The following is a 15,468-nucleotide window of genomic DNA, read 5'->3' on the forward strand; positions in this document are numbered from 1 at the left end:
TAGGAATAAAAGGGAACTTCCTCAACATGATAAAGGACATATGAAAAACCCACAGCTAACATCATACTAAACCGTGAAAGAATGAAAACTTTCCCCTTAGGAATAGGACAAATGAAGGTATCTGTTTTCACCACTGCTATTCAACATTGTACTGGAAGTTCTAGCCAGAGCAATTAGGCAAGAACAAGAAATGAAAAGCATCCAAATTCAAAAGGGAGAAGTAAAACTGTCCCTATCACAGATGACATGATCCTATATGTAGAAAATCCTGAAGAATCTACAAGAAAGCTTCTAAAGCTAATAAATGAAGTCCACATTTGGTTGAGTAAAAGATCAACACAAAAAATTCAGTGGTGTTTCTATACACCAATGACGAAGTCTGAAAAAAAAATCAATGAAAATCAAAATTCCAATAGCCTTCTTCACAGAAATGGAAAAGCTAATCATTAAATTCATATGGAAGAGCAACCATCTTGAAAAAGAAAAACAAAGTCGGAGGACTCACGCTTCCTGGTTTCAAAATTTAGAACCAAACCGCAGTAATTAAAACAGCTTGATAGTAGCACAAGGACAAGACATAGATCCAATGGAGTAAAACTGATAGTGCAGATAAACCCACAAATCTATGGCCAAATGATTTTTGCCAAGTCTGCTCAATGAGGGAAGAACAGTCTCTTCAACAAATGGGGCTGTGAAAACTAGATATCCATATGCAAAAGAATGAAAGTGGGTCCCTACCTAACACCATACACAAAAATTAACTTGAACTGGATCAACAACCTACCTATAAGAAGACCTCAGAAGAAAACAGAGGGGAGAATCCTCAGGATCTTGTATTAGGCAATGGATTCTTAGACTTTACACCAAAAGTACGAGGAACAACAACAACAAAAATACATCAACTGGACCATGTAAAAATTAAAAATAATGTGCAAAGGACATTATAAAGAAAGTTTAAAAAAAGCAACCTACAGAATGGGAGAAAATATTTGCAAACCATATTATGTGATAAGGGTTTAATATTGAGAATATATAAAGAACATCTACAACTCGACCACAAAGATGAACAACTCAATTAAATTGACAAAGGACTTGAATAGACATTTCTAAAAGAAGATTCGCAAATGGCCAATAAACACGTGAAAAGATGCTTATCAGATATTGGGGAAAGGCAAATCAAAACGCAAGATACCACATCACACCCACTAGAATAGCTATTATTAAAAAAAATGGAAAATAAGTGCTGGTGAGGATGTGCAAAAATAGGAACCCTCGTACACTGTTGCTGAGAATGTAAAATGGTGCAGCTGCTGTTGAAAACAGTTTGGTGGTTCCTCAAGTATTCAACACAGAACTACCATGACCTGGCAATTCCACTTCTAGGTATATATCCACAAGAATTGAAAGCAGGACTTTAACAGATAGTTGTACACCAATGTCCTTAGCAACATTATTCATAATAGCCAAAAGGTAGAAGCAACCAAATGTTAATCAGAAAATGAATGGATAAACAAAATGTGGTGCATACACACAATCAAATATTATTGAGCTATAAAAAGGAATAATGCTACAACATGGAAGAACCTTGAAGACATCATATTGAGTGAAATAAGCCACATATTGTATGATTCAATTTATATGAAAAGGGACATATATTGTATGATTCCACTTATATGAAATAACTATAATATGCAAATTCAAACAGACAGAAACTTGAGTATATAGTTACCAGGGGAGAAGGGGATTTGGGAGTTAATACATAATGGGTGTGGGATTTCCACTTGGGGTAATGGAAAAGTACTGGTAATGGATGGTAGTGATGGTAGCACAACATTGTGAATGTGATTAATGCCACTGAATTGTATGCTTGGGAGTAGATGAGATGTGAAATTTTATGTTGCATATGTTACTTATGCATATATGTTGTGTATGTTATGTTGTATATATGATTCTAAAATTGAAAAAAAAGGAGAGAGACTAAAATAACAATGACAATTAAATGAAATCCATGATCCTAGACTGGATCTAATAATGGAAGAGAAAATGCCTAAAGGACATTAGTGACACAATTGAAAAAAATTGGAATATAGACTATATGCTTTTTATCAATGTTAAATTTCTTGAACTTGATAACTGTATTTAATGTGGTTACACAAGTAAATATCCTTGTACTTAGGAAATATACATGTTGTAAGTACTAATGGAGCATGATGTATGCAACCTACTCTCAAATGTTTAGAAAATAGAAAGACAGAATGATATAGCAAATGCGGCAAAATTTTAAAAGTTGGTAAATCTGGGCATCTAGGTAGGGAGTATACTGGAGTTCTCTGTACTGTTTTTGTATTATTTTTGAAATTGCCCTGGAAGTTTGAAATTACTTCAAAATTAAATTTAAAAAAAACCAAGATGCTCAGTTAAATTTGCATTTCAGATAAATCACGTTTTTTTTTTTTTTAGTGTAAGTATGTCCCATGTAATTTCTGGAACATATTTATATAAAAATTGTTTTATCTGAAAGACATATTTAACTGGGCATCCTGTATGTGACCAGGTAATCTTATTTGCAATTCAACTGAACTACCAAGAGGGTTCCTGAAGGTGTGCCACTCAGCAGCAGCAGATAAGTCCCTTGGCAAAAAGTAGAGGTACATGGTGCAGCTGAGGTATGGGACTCTGAGGTTACCCCTTCCTGCAGCTGGTTGCCAGAGCAACACCTAGAGTTGAAAGGTATGCCAAGAGGAAGTGAAGCAGGGAACAATTGGTGTCTGTGCCATTTAAAAAAGAAAAATACAAAGTGGAATGGCTATAAAGAGTAAGTAATAAGAATATTAAATTTCACACGACGTCAGAAAAAACCAAGGTCATACTAACACATGCACTGTGCTGAGGGGTGGGACAGGTGGAAGATGGAGACACAGGGTTTTCATTGCTCATGGTCTAGTTGGAAAGATAGTATGGAGAATGAATTGGAGAGGGAAAACTAGTCTACTACCACTATTCTGTGAGATCCCTGGGGCCAGGCACTAGGCCTGATTCATTTTTGTTTCCTTTAATATCTAGAATAGTGCCTGGCACAGAGAAGGCCATTAAGTGTTCACTGAATGAACATATGAATAAATGAATGAATAAATGAAAAGATATGGCTAAGAGAAAAGTACTTCAAGAGAGAAAAAAAAAACAAAGGAAATAGAAACGAATGCTGAAGGCTTTCAGGAAAATTTGATTCTGATTTCAAAAAGATACTTAGGTGAAAAGGAAAGAATTTTGAAAGTGACTAAACAGTTTACCATTTATCCAAGATTTCAAATACGGCATTAAATAAGGCCTTTTAAAGGTGGAATTTTTATAATATACTTGTCCGTAATACACCCCATACCAAGTAGTTCTGCAGGATGACCACTGGTAACTGCAATCAGGGAACTTTAGCTCCTGCCTTCAGAAATTTCCTGATAATTATTTGCAATTGTGAACATCTTTTAGAATTGTGAGCCTTGGGTTACTCAGGTATAAAATGCTAATGCTGATTTTCCTTACAAACTTATTCTGGATTAATGGACTCAATATTTACAAAGTGCTAACAAATGTCAAGAACAGTGTGACAACACTGAGGTTTAGTCTAACAGATGTTTGCAACGGAAAGCTAGAAGGTGTGGTGGTAGGCAGAATATGCCACTCCCTCACCATCCCCTTCCTCTAAAAAGATGTCACAACCTAATCCCTGGATCCTGTGAATATATTTTGTTGCCTGGCAAAAGGGACTTTGATGATGTAATTAAGGTTATGGACTTTAGGTTGATTATCCAGGTGGGCCCAATGTAATATATGAGCCCTTAAAAGCAGGGAACCTTCTCCAACTGAGGTCAGAGGGATGCAGCAACAGGAGAGATTGCAAATGTGAGAGGAACTCCACTAGACCAGCCCCCTCCTTCCCTTTGCTGGAGGGCACCCACATGAAAAGCATGAGGAGGAATGCAGATAACCTCCAGGAGCACAGACTGACCCCTGGCTAGGAAAAGGGACCTCAGTCTACAAACACAAGGAACTGAAATCGGCCAGAAATCTGAATGAGCTGTGAAGCCGATTCATCCCCCGAGTCCCCAGAAAGGAACACAGCCCTCCCAACACCTTGATTTCAGCTTTGTGAGATTCTGAGCAGAGGACCCAGCTGAGCCAAGCTGTATCCTGACTTCTGACCTACAGATCTGTGAGATAATAAGGGGTTTTCTTTAAAACTGCTAAAACAGCCTGAATTATTAGTGATAATTTGTTATAGCAGTAGTAGAAATATGCAGGAGTGTATTTCTCAAGCAGGACAAAATCTGTCCTCACTTGAAGCAACATACATCTACCGAAGTTTTGTTATTTTTAATGTTTTCTTCTCAAAATGAAAATGTTTATTTCCTTTGCATTACTATGTTGGAACCTGCGGGTTTATCATCTAACTCCAGCTCTTGCTGTGGCAAACAATTTTGTTCAATATAACCTGACATCTCCTCTTTCGGCTACCTTTTATATCTCTGGTTCTTGGCTCGTGGGCTTCTATGAAGCCGTCACAGTGGGGGCAACTATGGAAACCTGTTTGGCACTTGCACATGCTCAAATATGGAATTTCTAGGGCATTAGCACCCCACAAGGCAACTCATGACCAATGGGACATCAAGAAATGGTGGATAAATGCATCCCTCTAGAAGAGAACTCTGGCACATTCTATATGTCTCCTCAGAGGGTTCTAGAGTGACTGAATCTCTGTTGCCCACAGTGGTAACCAAATCAAGGAAACATGACCATTGGATTGGCTTTCCTTCCTTCTCTATTTCACTCTTCTCCAGTTCTCCACTCCTATTCTCTGGGACCACTTCCCAAAATAGCACTTCACGCAGGCCTTTGTCTCAGGCTTTTGGAGGAAACCAGGTTAAGGCAATTAGGAAAGTAATACTTGCTCATTACGGACATTTTAGGAAAGACAGAACAGTGTAAAGAAAAAAGTCCATAACCCCCCACCCTAAAACAATCTTTGTTAATACTTGAGTCCATGAGTTTCCAGGCAGTTTTATGAGAACCTAAAATATCTGCAAAATAAACTTCCTATTTGGACTCCAAGACTTTCTTGGTAACTAACATGAAATGCCATGTTTGATCTCATTGGACAGCCAATGGGTAAAGTGTAATTACCGACCCTGAGCCAAAAGATCTGGAAGAAACAACTTTGTACTTAAAATTCAGGCAATATTCTATCTCTAAACTTTGAGATGCTGATCCCCTAGCGTATAACCTGATTGGTCTCTGGAACAATGCATATCTCTGAGACACCTGAAACTCAGAGCTAGAGCTCGGCGGATATGAATGTCAGTATTAGTGCATACAGCCACTGTCAAAAAAAAAAAAAGCTGAAAAAGAGCCCAGACTTCAATTAGTGATATGAATGAAGCAGGTCTGGTTAAGACCAGGGCAAGCCAGGCCAAAGGGTAAAGGTTGAAACTGATTGTGTTTTAAAACTTCAACTTCCATATGAGACCAAGGGAATAGATATCTATTTGGTACAGGATCTAAATTTTCTAAATGGTACAACTCTACAGTCGATTTGTTCAAACACCACAATTGCATGGAACTTTGAATAGGAAGTGAGATACGGTAGGTTAGTATAGGCTGGAGTGAAATAGTGACACATCCTAGAGTAATTTGGGCAGATAATAAAAAATATATTTACAGCCTCCCCTCCCCAGCCCTGAGGATCTGGGGGAAGGTGTGGATGTGTTGGACATCCTCACCTGGACTGGTGTTGATGTTGTCACAAACATCGGGACTGGTGGTTTGATGTGCTGAGCCCTCGAGCACGGGACTTGCCCTTATGAAGCTCATTACCACAAAGGAGAGTCTAAACTTGCATGTAATGGTGCCTAAGAGTCTCCCCCAAGTACCTCTTTGTTGCTCAGATGTGGCCCTCTCTCTCTCTAACTGAGCCATCTTGACAGGTGAACTCGCTGCCCTCCCCCCTACATGGGACCCGACTCCCAGGGGTGTAAATCTCCCTGGCAATGCAGAGTATGACTCCCGGGGATGAATGTGGACCCGGCATCGTGGGACTGAGAGTATCTTCTTGACCAAAAGGGGGATGCAAAATGAGACGAAATAGTTTCAGTGGCTGAGCGATTCCAAATGGAGTCGAGAGGTCACTCTGGTGGACATTCTTATGCACTAGATAGATAACACCTCTTAGGCTTTAATGTATTGGAATAGCTAGAAGTAAATACCTGAAACTACCAAACTCCAACCCAGCAGTCTGGACTCCTGAAGACAATTATATAATAATGTAGATTACAAGGGGTGACAGTGTGATTGTGAAGACCTTGTGGATCACACCCCCTTTATCTAGTGTATGGATGAGTAGAGGAATGGGGATAAAAACTAAAGGACAAATGGGGTGGGATGGGGGGATGATTTGGGTGTTCTTTTTTCACTTTTATTTTTTATTCTTGTTCTGGTTCTTTCTGATGTAAGGAAAATGTTCAGAGATAGATTGTGGTGATGAACGCATAACTATGTTATCATACTGTGGACAGTGGATTGTGTACCATGGATGACTGTATGGTGTGTGAATGTATTTCAATAAAACTGAATTTAATAAAAAAAAATTCAGGCAATATTATCTTCCTTTATCTAAAAGGTCTAGATTTATTTGGTTATCAAGAGAGCAGTTTCCACTCATTATTATATTTCTTCATAAATTAGTTTTAAGAATTTGGTAAGAAGACGGTAAAAGACCTTTTGGGGAACATTGAACATATTGTCCTGACAGCAATTTTCCATATTTTTCCCTACTGTTTTTATACGATTGAAACCTGAAAGGGACATTTGCCAGATATTGTAATTCAAAAATTCAGAAGTAACTCCCAAGATTGCACTGACATGAGGATTATTTGGAAGAGTACATCCCTCAGGATAATGTGAAATGAAACTGCCAACCTCAATTAACAGCAAACAAGATGGAGTCATTAAGAAAAAAGATGGAAAACTTGGGGAAAGCAAAGCATTTTCAAGAGAATAAAACAACAAAACTTTACACATTTTGCCTTTCTGGAAATCTTCCATGTTATACAAAAAAGATATTTTCAGAAGGAGATTTTCCCCAGAGGTGCTAACAAAGCAGTGTTGGTGAATGCAAAAGCAGGCAGGCTCTGCCTCGGAGGCCAAGGCCTAGCACTGGCAGGGTAAGTGAGGACCTGCTGTTGAGTCAGTATTTCAAATCCCTAGTGGCCCAACCTCATTTCATTGATGCAGGACTTTTCTCAACTTGTGTTGAAAAGAATGTGAGAGAAATTCACAGTCCCCTTTGTAAGAAATCATGGCAGGAATATGGAGTACCCTCCTGGGGCAAGAGGGCAGAAACAGAGCTGCCGCCCAGAGACCGTAGCTGCTTTATCTCTCACACTACAGCCACTCTCCCTTCGTGAAAAATGTCCCCGTGATGCTGTCATATGGCTAATAAAGTATATCATTAATAATTCAAGAAAATAAAATAAAACTCATTCTGGAGTGAAAAACTGTCTGCTTTATAGGATTTGTGAAAAATAAATAGTAATGCTGTGAAAGAAAGATGTGAACAAATGGATAATTATTCATAAGGCACCTTTTCGTAAAAGTATCTTGTATTTTACAAGAAAGTTGCTATCAGGATGAAGGACATTTTCTTTTTTACTGGTTGCTGTGCTTTCCAGCAGTTTTTTAAGATTCTCCTTATATGTTTTGTGTCCCCAAAGCAGTTTTGTTGCTAGTCCTATTGACACACACCATTTCATAATAAGAACAATTTCCACTTCAGTTTTCTGCCTTTTATGTGGCCCATAAGAGTTGATTTGCACAGGAAATAATAACTCAGCACTGTTCTCCATATACTTGTCTCCATGGGAAATTCGGTAGAGCTCACTGACCCACTAATCTTTCAGTGTTTATTCCATTAAATTATTTTCAAAGATAGTTACATAACAACCAGAGCATAGAGACCCTTCAGCCTCCTTTGAGCCACCTGCTCAGGTCCTCTGCAGGGGCAGAATGTTTTGCTTGGGGTGCATTGCATACAAGCCCTGGAGTCCATGCAATGTTAGAAAGGCCTCTTTTCACTATGGCCTCTTTTCACTCAGTGGACTGACCCTGCCCAACAGAATTTATGACCCTTTATGGAAAAAAAAATCAACAACTATGCAAATATGGTACATTTACAAACTCTCACAGCTCAAGCATTGACACTGACACTAATACACCTACTTCAAGCCAATGAATCAAAAGGAAAGACTAAGGAGGAAGTGATCTTTGAGGAAATAGAAGGAATCTGTAAAAGAAAGACTACACATTTAGGAAGCAGGTAAAGATGGGGCAGAGAGGGTAGTCGCAAGAGAGGTGAAGTGTAGAGAGGTGGGGAGAAGAGGAGGTAGAGGGAAGAGACACGGGGAGGGAGAGGAATTAAAGTAGCAGGACACATTAAAAGGCTATTGTAGTAGTACAAGGCATGGAAGGGAGGAGATCTGAGGTATCTTGAAGGAAGAGTCCATGGAACCCTGATGAATCCAGTAGTGATATCATGGGCTCAAGCTGGAAAAAGGTATACATTTGGAAGGGTTTGTGGATGTGGATGTGGATGTGTGGGGGTGTTTTAAGGTCACATTTTCAGGAAATTATCTATAAACAACTACTATCATCTCATCCGAAATTCCCTTTTCTGGCTCAGAGGGACCAGATTAAAAATGCAAAGAGTATTCTGCTCTGTGCAGTAGGTTTGTTATTTGGGACTATCTATTACACTAACCCAGGTGGTGATTTTACCCTCAGCACATGTCTTGCAAGTACTGCAGACACCAAATTATATTAACAGATCTAATAGAAAAAAAACACAAAATTCAATATTCTCTCAGAGGCTGGTAAAAGAAGCTGATGAAGCCTAATTTTCCTCTCCTTAGAGTGTCAAATTCTGCCCTTCTGAATGTGGTCATCATGCTTAGGACACTAAAAATGAGGGAAAGCCTTCTGCGCCAGGGCCTCATTTCGGCTCCTGGCCCATCAGAAACCCCCCAGCCACCGAGTGTCTGGCTGTCTTTAGCAATAGTTCTTCTCTGCAATCAAAGCAACAGATTACATGCAAACCCTGTCTGATTTTGTGAAGTGGAAAAGACCCTCACTCCATATATATTTCCTTTTGTTACTGACCATAATGTAACTTAAAATACTTACATGGGCTGCCTTTAACTAAATAGTCCTCCAAAGGTCTCTCTTTCCAGCCTTCTTACTCCTCCCTGTCCACTCCAGAGTAGCTGCCCAAAGCAAATCCATTCCCCAGGAAGGTGACACCCTGACTTGCTATCTTCAGTGCTGTGGCTCTGTTCACGTAAGCCCATTTACCCAGAGAGAATTGGAACAGGGATTTCATTTCCTGCACAGACCCTGGGCCGTGGAACACAACGCTCGAAAACACCTGAGATTCTGCTACACCCACGTGGCAATGAAGGAGCCATTCAGGGACTAGTTGAGAGTTTTGCAATTTAGAGGGATGTCCAAAGCATAGCATTTTGCAGGGAGATTTACTGTATAGTATTTACCTAAAGCCTCAAGAGTAAGGGAAGGAGCCCACTGAAATTGTGCCCACTGTCAGGAGAGCAACCACATTTCTTTACTTCAGGAAGTGTCTTTTCAGGACAACACAATAAGTCGTGGGGCCTAGATCCACTCAACTATAGAAAAAATAGACAAGAATTGAGATAATAATGAAATCAATCATCTCCTGCAGCTATAAAATAGGCCCTACGTTTCAGAAATACTGATGTTTTTATTCATCTTACCAGTTTTACGTCTGCTGCTAGACTGTTTTTCTTTGTTGTTTATAGGTCCATTTAAAGATCATAAAATGCACAACCTCCTACACGCAATGTTTAGTATCAATAGTAACTCCCATAATTCCTTCATAATTGTCACTAAAATGGAGATTTTTTTTCCATTGCCTTCCTAAACTGGATGCCCTGGGGCTTTCAGGTACCAGGTATAAAATCCCAAGTGATCAGATTCTGGTCTCAGACTGCCGCTATTTAACATCAAATGAAAACCTGAGAGAAACGGCCACTTAAACTCATTCTTATCACCATTTACAGAAAGGCAAAGGGGAACAATACATACAAAGAATTGATTTAGTTGGCAGTAATTAATGTTATTGGAAAGCCTATAGTTGCAGTTTGAAATAGGATATATAGAAATGTAATTGTTTAATAACTTTGGAATCCATTCATTCTTTTGAAATGTACTACATTCCTGAGTAAGAGCAGCATGGTTGAATTCCAAGTCTATTTGTTCCCAAAAGCAGCCTTCTCAGGATTAAAAACAGCCAACCCCTTTTAGCACTAAGTATTAGGTTAAGCTTTATAGGGGACTTTTCTCTCTGGGTTCCCCTTGTGAGACTGGAGGAATATCTGTATGTGTGCGCACACAACTCTCAGATTTCTGGGCCTGAGTTCCTGGAGACTTGACCTGCGAGAAGCAGCAGCAGAAGAAGCATGCGTTGCTCCTACACCCAACCAGGCCTGCAGCCTGGTAAAGGCCAGGTCTGATTTTTGGGGGGAATGCGTATACTTGATAAACTAAAAGGTAAAGTTAATTATCAAATTAGGTCAGTTGTTCTCCATCTGGCTGCACATAAAAATCACCTGAGGGGGCTATGAAACAATACCAGGACCTCACCTCAAACCAATTAAATTAGAATCTCAGGGGGTGGGTCCCAGGCATCAGCATTTTTTTAAATGCTCCCCATGTGATTGTAATGTGCGGTCAAAGTTGCAAACCACTCTTTCAGATGTTATACAAAAGCCGTTTATTAGGGGGAATAGAGCATACACCTATGACCTAATTCTTAAAAGGTTGTTTGGGGAAACCATCATTTAAAGGTGCTCGGGAGAGTATGTACAAAAGCAGTAAATCCTTTTTCAAGGGTTATTTGAAACAAAGCAGGATGCAAGCCACGTTTTAAAGGCATCTACTTAAAAAATCTTTGGAGTGACTTTCCTCTGACTTCTGTAAACTGTCCTACTTGGTCCTTACATAACTCTCTATAGAGTTTTGAAACCACAAACCCTAAAAAATGATGGATTTCTCTTTCCTGCTCTTCATACTGGTAGTTATTTTATCAATAAAAAGTTTGGTTATCTATCTCAATTTGTCATGATTAATCAGCTTTTCACAAATGGTTGTCCAGGCTCCCAAATTCAAAGAAATAAATACATAAATAAATCCAGATAAATAAATATACAACAAAACAAAGCAAACAAACAAAAAACAAAGTAAACTTGAGTGAGAGAGATTTTCCCCCAATTTCCCATGCCATCCCTCCTGCTGATTTTGCCTGACCCTCAGACCCAAAGCTGATTTCCTGGCTCCTGAACCAAGCCCTGTCAGAAGGGCACTCTGCCTTTGGCAGTGATGACTTTGTTACATGGACAAAGCAGTATGTGCCACTATAAAGCCATCCTGCGCTGTGGTTTCCCCAACAAATTCACACTAACCTACTTCCCTCTGCTCTTAGAAAGGTTCAATATATCAGAGATATGTGTTAGAGCCTCATGCATTATCCAACAGAGTACAGCATAATAAGAAACAGCTGTTAGTGGTAGAGACATTTAAGTTGAATCTTAAAAGGTAAGTGCGTGCTTAGCAAGTGGAGCAGGGTAGGAGTATAGTTTCAGGTGGGGACAGGGGCAAGGATTTATTCTAGGCCACAAGAGTCAAGGCAGAGAGAAGAAATAAGATGGCATCTTCAGACAACAGGTATGACTGGAAAATAATATGCAAGGTTGGTTGGGGGAGGCATGGTGAGTGAGAGAAAAGGGTGGAGAGACAGGCAGGGAGCAGATGGAGATGAATGTAAAGGAGACCACTCAGGAAGCTATGGCAAGATCCAGGTGGAAGTTGATGAGGGCTGAACCTAGGGTAGTGGCATTAAGGGAGGAAAGGGACTGATAGTTTAGCAGTATCGAGTACACAGAATGGACATAACTTTGTGATGGAGAGGATGCCAAAAGTAAAGGAGAAGGAAGCTTGAGTCTAGTCTCTATTATGACTTCCAGGTTTCTGGATTGGGTGTCGAGTTGCCAGATGAAGTACAGATGCCCAGTTAAATTTGAATTTCAGATAAATGAATAAATTCTTTGTGTAAGAAATATGTAATATTTGCAACAGGCTTCAAACAAAAAAAGGTCAGAGTTCAGGTGGCTTATAGTTAATGAGATAGTGGAGGAGATGAAAAGGTGGGACTAGACTTGAGCTGAGAGATTATTTCTTCATAGGAATTGGAAACAGCAAGCAGTCAACAAAAGATCTTGCTCTTGAGCACTTACAGTCATATCTTTGCTTACTGTAACATATATATGTTACATTTTTTTCCATTTCAATCTGATGCTGGGTAATTTACTTCATGTTGCCATAGTGAAATATTCAACTTGGGCTTAAGAAACAGTACTGTGGAAATGAGGAAAAAATAGAATATTACTGACAGCACATTTATGTACCAGTTTGTTTTTCAAGATATGCTGGTCATATTTAGACCTAGGAAATCATGATTTCCTAAAAATGTACTCAATTGGAATGATGTTCTTTAATATCCATCTAATTCTAAAAATGTTAGTGTTCATGGTTCATTCGATTTCCTTCTCATTAAAGTGACATTTTTCTTCTTAGCAATTCTGACTCAAGAATGGTCTGGTGAAATGAATTTTTATAGAGGCAGGAGGAAGTTGCTAGGCTGACAAGAAAGGCTTTTTTCCTCACACAATGTGTTCTGCTTTTCTAGAAAAATACTACCTATTGTCACTAAAATACCTCCAAGTGAAAATAGATACTTTTCTTCCCTTTGTCTAGAGCAGTGATGGTATAGATAGGATGGTATTTTTTATCAAGTTATAACACATGGATGTGAAGGAGAACGGGAGAATCAACCAATGAAAAACTATTCATTGGCATCTGTAGGGCTTGTAGAAGCCACGAATTGCAAGAATGGTCCTGAGAATCGAGAGATTTCTGTAGGCTAGGTTGCTAAGAAGAGGCATGTGTGATAGGTAAGATTTAGATATGGCATCTAGAAAGCAAGAAGAACATTCCAAGAGGAAAAGCAGCTTGGGTGAATGCATAGAGGTCTGACCAAGCTATAGTCTTTGAATGGCACATTCAGATTACTAACCTATCTGAAGAAGGAAAACCGTGTTGGAAGATCAGAGAGGTGTTATCAGAGGGTATTGAAAGTCATATAGAGGCATTCTCCCAACCACAAAGGAGTTTGCTGCGACCTGGAAGATGGAATGGAGGCAGGAGATGGCAAAGCAGCAGGGAGACTCACTAGATGGAACTGCTACCCGGTTCACTTATGATAGATAGAAGAGAGTCTACTGATCTGTGCCTTCTTGTAACAGTTACTGATTATCACTGCATATCACTCTTTCTATAGGGGAGCACTTGGCATACTGTTTTTATAAAGGTCTGGATAGTAAATAGTTTAGGCTTTGTGACATAAGGCAGTCTTTGCCATTGTACTATGAAAGCAGCCACAGATAATACCATTAAGCAAATGGGCATGGCTGTGTTCCAATAAAACTTTATTTACAAAACCAGGCAGTGGGGTAGATTTGACCCTTGGGCCTTAGTCTGCCCACACTGCTCTGGGAAATCAGGTAACTCCAGGTTTATGATACTCTTAGACAACCTGGATCAAAACCACAACTCGCACAATGCTGTAATTCTAGTTGAATATTTTCCCTGCTATTCAGTCAGTCAAACTCCTTATGCTGTAAACAACATAAGTGGGGAGGAAAAATTCTTCCTTGGATTGTTCTTCTCTAGGGTGGAATTATTGTCATTATTATTATTACTAATACATTGTTCTCTAGTCATCTGTCTCATTATTTCGATGACTCATGGCCCTTTGATGAGGCAATAAAAGAAATGAATGCTCTTTATAGAATGTGAGCATAATGGAGGGGAGACAGCTTGGCATTTGTGACTTTCTCCCTTGATGGAAATTATCCAAGTCTATCTTGAAACATTAGGGCAATACAAAAATAGTACCAAGTGAATTGTTGTGATATAAGGCAAATTTCTAAAGTTAAGTATATCTTTTGATAGTATAGACACTTCTGTTGAGGGTTGGTCATTCACTTTCAGCAACTTCCAGTCCAGGGAAAAAACAAGTGGAATATGTAGAGGTGGGTTAGCAGAGCTGAGGATTAGGTATAGAATAAAGAGAAAAAGAAGAGAGAGAACAATGAAGAAAGGAAGCTAAAGAGGGATAAAAGGTAGATAGAATAGTGGTGTAGAGAGAGAAGGAATAACGGTTTCTGGCTTTTCTCAAGGCTATATCAGTAGATCCATATGTTTATAAGGATGGCTCATAAAAGAAAGCTTCAGAGGAACTGATTTGAATACACATGATTCTGTGACTAGTAGGTACTTGTCCAGGCTCTCTGCTGGGCCCTGGGAATACAAAAGTGGCTGCTGTTCCCAAGAAGCCCACAGTCTAGTATAGGGAGATAAGCCAAACCCCAAATCACTATAATATACAGTAAGGATAAGGAGCCCATGAATTCTACTTCTTAGTTTCTACCCTAGAGAAATTCCAGCACACATGCACACTAGAAATATTAAACACTGTTTTTAATAGCTAAATAAACTGTCAATAACTTAAATGTTCATCAGTGGGGGAATACATAAATATGCTATATCTACCAGACATACTACTGAGTGCAAAAACAAGTTCTAGAACATATGCAAATCAGAATACCATTTATGTGAAAATAATATCACATTTTCTCAGTCTCTCAGTACACAGGAAATGTTCTAGAAGGATTAAGACTGAACTTGTAATAGTGGTTACCTCTTTGGGAAGAGGATTAAGGATGATGGCTATATACACATATATATTTTATTTATATATATTTATATTTACAAGGAGGATGTATGTATTACTTACAGAATTTAAAAAATAATTGAAAAAAGTGGAAAAAGCTACAGGGGGGATACAGATAAATGTGAGAGGAGTTCAAAGGAAGACAGTAAGATCACAGAGGCCAGCGCTGCAATGGAAAGTGCACAGAACTTTAGGTTAGACAGATCTGACTCCAAAGCCTCTGGCACTTCTTAGGTATGATCCATGAGAATTTAGCTTTTTCTGAGCCTTGGTTTCTTCATTTTTGAAATGTGAATATTAATAGCCTTCCTTTCTAACACATGCATCTGCTTCATTTTCTTCACAGCACCTATCATAATCAGAAATTACTGATTACTTATTAATCTTCTTATTATTTTCTTTTATTGTGTGGAGCAACCCCCCCCCAACTACAATAAAAGCTGAATTAGAGAAAAGGCTTCATCTGTCCTATTTGACAAATAGAGTTCCAATACCCAAACTGCTATAGATGGAGTAGGTGCTCAAACACTGAATGAATGAAT

This window comes from Choloepus didactylus, chromosome X (assembly GCF_015220235.1).
Source record: "Choloepus didactylus isolate mChoDid1 chromosome X, mChoDid1.pri, whole genome shotgun sequence".
Classification (NCBI taxonomy): Eukaryota; Metazoa; Chordata; class Mammalia; order Pilosa; family Megalonychidae; genus Choloepus; species Choloepus didactylus.